Source organism: Pinus tabuliformis, chromosome 1_2 (assembly GCF_031772625.1).
Source record: "Pinus tabuliformis cultivar Carrire ecotype Pingquan chromosome 1_2, CPIR1, whole genome shotgun sequence".
Taxonomy (NCBI): Eukaryota; Viridiplantae; Streptophyta; class Pinopsida; order Pinales; family Pinaceae; genus Pinus; species Pinus tabuliformis.
Window position 1 is genome coordinate 73,528,246 of NC_142298.1, and position 4,658 is coordinate 73,532,903.

Sequence of the window (4,658 nt, forward strand, 5' to 3'; positions counted from 1 at the left end):
ATTGATATATTCTAAGAATGAGGAAGAGAATGCTGAATATTTAGCAACAATATTAATATTTCTAAGAGAGCGTCAGTTGTATGCCAAGATTAGAAAGTGTAGTTTCTTATAGAAAGAGGTACATTACTTGGGACAAATTGTCTCCAAGGAAGGCATATTAGTGGATCCAGAAAAGATGAGAGCTATCATAGAGTGGGAAGCTCCTAGGAATGTGGAAGAGATTAGATCATTCATGGGGCTAGCAAGTCACTACATGAAATTCATCAAGAAATTCTCATGGATTGCATATCCTATTACGCCATTGCAAAGAAAAGGTAAGAAATTTGAATAGATAGAGGAATGTGCAACCATTTTTGAGCAGGTGAAGCAGTTTTTGACAAATGCTCCAGTTCTTAGGATTATAGATCCAGATAAAGAGTTCGTGGTGTGCACATATTCTTGCAAAAGAGGAATTGGTGGAATCCTAATGCAGGAGGGACAGGTGGTGTGTTATGAGTCCAGGAAAATGAATGAGAATGAGATGGACTATGTGACTCAAGATATTGCGTTGGAAGCTATTATTCATGCCTTGAAGATGTGGATGCATTATCGTCTTGGAAGGAGCTTTGTATTGATGAGAAATCACAATGTGTTGAGATATCTATTTGACCAACCAAATATGAATGTTAGGCAAGCTAGGTGGTTGGAATTAATTATTGAGTTTGACTTCGAGATCATATACATTAAGGGTAAGGAGAACAATGTTGCGAATGTTCTCAATAGGAGAGTGCAGATGAACCACGTTGTAGCTCTGAACTCATATAGGATGGATTTACAAGATATGATCTTACAAGCAGGAAAACAGGATGGCATGTTCAAGGAGCTTAGGCAAATGTTACAACAAGGTATAGGTAATCGGGATGTGAACTATCATCTCATGAAAGATGGTTTGGCGAGATTCAAAGACATGATATATGTGCCAAATGATAGTGGGCTTAAGAATGTTATCTTGAGGTATTTTCATGTAAATACATATCTAGGTCACCCAGGATATCAAAAGATGTTAACAACAATGAAGAACTTGTCCTGACGATGAACCACACTGGCTGGTTCGAAACGCGTCGACAAAAGATTGGTTATGTGATTTTGCCGAAGAGTTTCTTAACAACAATGAAGAAGTTGTACTATTGACCAAATCTGAAGAAGGAAGTGGCAACATTTGTGGCTAGATGTTTGGAATTTCAGTAGGTGAAAGAAGAGTGTAAGTATCTAGGTAGGTTGCTTTAGCCTATTACGATTTTAGAATGGAAATGGGAGGTCATTTACATGGATTTAATTACTGGTCTTTTGAGGAAATCGAGGTAGCATGATTCTATCATGGTTGTGGTCGATAGGTTGAGCAAGGTAGTTCACTTGATTCCAGTGGAGACTATGTATTTAGCTAGTGAGGTAGCACATGTCTTCATCAGGTAGATCGTGAGATTGCATGGTGTTTCAAAGAATATTGTATCAGAGAGGGATGCTACATTAAATTCTAAGTTTTGGAAGGACATTTTTGCAGGTTTGTCGATAGAGTTGGCCTTCAGTACAACTTATCATCCACAGACATATGGATATACAAAGAGGGTTAACAATATTATGGAGGATATGTTGAGGATGTGCATCATGCACCAACAAAGGAGATGGGAGGAGTGCCTTCCATTGGTTGAATTTTCTTTAAAAAATGCTTATTAGGAGTCATTGAGGATCAGCTAGAGCGATCAAGTAAAAAAGATACTTATAGGATCGAAAATTTTGGAAAAAATGGAACATGAAACACTCGTTATAAAGATAAATACAAAGGAAGCATAGGGCAAATATAATAGCTATGCTGAATAACATAGGGAATTTAAGGAGTTTCAGGTTGGGGAGTATGTGTATTTGTGCATCAAGCCTAGGAAAAGATCCTTGAGGATTGGATCATGTGTCAAGTTGGCACCACAGTATTGTGGGCCTTTTTAGATCCTTGAGAGGATTGGACCAGTGGCCTAAGAACTTGCACTGCATTTGAAAATTAAAGTCCATGATGTTTTCCATATTTCATTGCTTAAAATATATGTGAAAGATGTTGATCATGTGATTGATTAGTTTGTATTATAGGGGGAACCAAAAGGAGAATTCTAGTTGGAACCTCAATGCATATTGTAGTAGAAACAACTCATGCTTCATAAAAAAGAAATCGAGCAGGTTAAAGTGTAGCAGAAGCACTTTAGGCTCGATGAAGCTACATGGGAGATGGCTAATAATATGAGGCCTATGTTTCCTTCATTGTTTGCCGATGAAGGAAAATGCGTTTTTGATATTTGTACATATCTATGTATGGTTTCTATTGTAAATACCACAACGAGATGTGGTATAAAGATACAATAAGAGGTATGGTTGTCATGTTGTCATGATTGTCATTATGCTTTTTCTTTTGAGCAGATTTTTCGTTGTAAATATTGCAATGAGCTGGGTTATAAAGCTCCATGGGAAGTATTTTTTGGTTTCCAATGGTTTTGTAGGTTGTATGTATCATAGAACACTGAGGACAGTGTTCCCCTAAGGGGTAGGGTTCTGTAACAACCTCGGGTTAAAATTACATGTAATAAAGTTAATAAAGGTAAAATAAGACCAAGGTCATGGGACACATACTCCACGTTGAATGTTGGGAAAAATATCCTAGTTTGTTGTTTATTATGGCTAAGGGGAAATTGGAAAAGGAAATGGAAATAGATTTGAAAAGGAAAAATGGCATTATCGACACCTTATTAGTTATTTATGAAAATAAAGGAAATTAGGAGAAAAGGAAGGTGAAAGGTCACAGGTTTCATGTGAGGAGAAAATTGAAGGAAAATAGAGGAAAATGAGTAAATTAGAGACATCAATAATAAAAAGACATTAGAGCATCAATTTGGGGCCTTTTATCATTTGAGTTTTCGAATTAATATCAGAGAGGAGAAGAGCACCAAGAGGAGAAGGAGAGAAACCAAGAAAAGGAAGGAGAAGGAAAGAAAAGGAAGGATAATGAAAGAAAAGGAAAGCAAGGATCAAGAAAGGAAAGGTTGGATCGAGAAGCTTCAACATGAATACTTGCAGGTAACATGTTACATGTATGATTTCCTAGCTAGTTTGGCATGCATGGAATACGCATGTGTGTATTTGGTTCATTTGTTGTCATTAGCATGGGTTTTGCCAAGTTTCAACAATGGTTTTAGCCTTGCATTTCCATTTCTAGATAGCCATGGTGTGATGAGATTCTTTCTTGGTTGAGATTTGGATTTCTGGAAGGTTTTGGATCCGGTCGAGTAGTTTTAGGAAAATCCCAAGGGTTGGGGGTGAAGATGGTTTTCTCCGGGAAGCCAATAAGTGGGTGGAGACATGAAAATTCCTCAAGGGATGGTGAAGGATTTCTGAGGCATCCAAGGTCGGTTTAGTTTTTTGATCTCGAGATCGGTTTAGGTGAGATCATGATATGGTGAGGGTGGAGGTGGATTAACCTATAGATTCCCTTGGTTGTTTATGGATTGGTTTATCCCATGAGATCCCACATTCATGCTTGGAATATGGCACAGGGGTGATTGGCTAAAAGAAATATTTGGTTCAACCCAATCTATGGTTAGGTGGTACATGGAAGTCCCTAACCTGGTTGGATTTTTCATATGGTTAATAAGAGCTAAGTTTCTATTGTATTTGATGAGTAACTGTACTTGTATTATGTGGTTTTAATGGTTGTTCTATCATTGTTATCTACCTAGTTATATGTTGGTTATAATCATGGTTATATGACATATCTATGTATGGATCTTATCACATTTTAATTAATGAATGTTTAGTTAATGAATGCATGACCTAATTAGTGTTACGACAACTATTTTGAGAAGGAATTAGTCCTTCTTGGTAAGCCTCAGATAAGTTTCATATCCCTATGTTCATATATGAATTCATGACCTATAGTTTGCATGTTTACCATGTGTTTGACGGAATGCCCGTCTTGGTTGGAAGGGATCAGGTCATGTCCATTCTCAGGTTCTTGGTTTAAAATCTTTTTTTCTGGAAGCTTCATTGAGTTTTTGGAAGAGGCTTGAGTTCTAGCCCTTAAAAAGTGGCTCAAATTTTGGGTTCATTGGCACATAATTGATTGGAAAAGTCCATATTCACTGGGAAGCAGGCCTATGGGAGAGATTTGGGGCCTATAATCACTTGGCGGCCTTTTCAAGGAAGTGACTGAGAGCCCAGGTCAGTGAAAAAGAGAGTTAGCTCAGGGTTTGGACACTTGGAGGGGTTGGGTAGCTCCAAGAGGTTACATAACACCTAGGGGAAGATAATAAGGTATTAGTTTGTTGAATCCATTTCCTTAAGGTCATATATGAGCTTGAGTCCTATCATAGTGAGGTCCCTCAGCTCATGTTTACCTTGGGAAAATCAGTGAAAGTGGATAAATGTGGGAGGATGCAGTTACAATGTTGTTAAGGATGTGCCACTGGTATAAGAAGCTTAAATCAAACAATATTATTCTCAGGAATAAAATCAAAGGGTTGCAGGGAAGCATCTTAATGAGGAACCGAGACTAACACTCAATTTTAAAATTCAGGGAGAATCTACCAGTTTGGATGTTCTAATCCAAGCCTAAAAAAAATTTAGTAAACAAAGCATTTTTC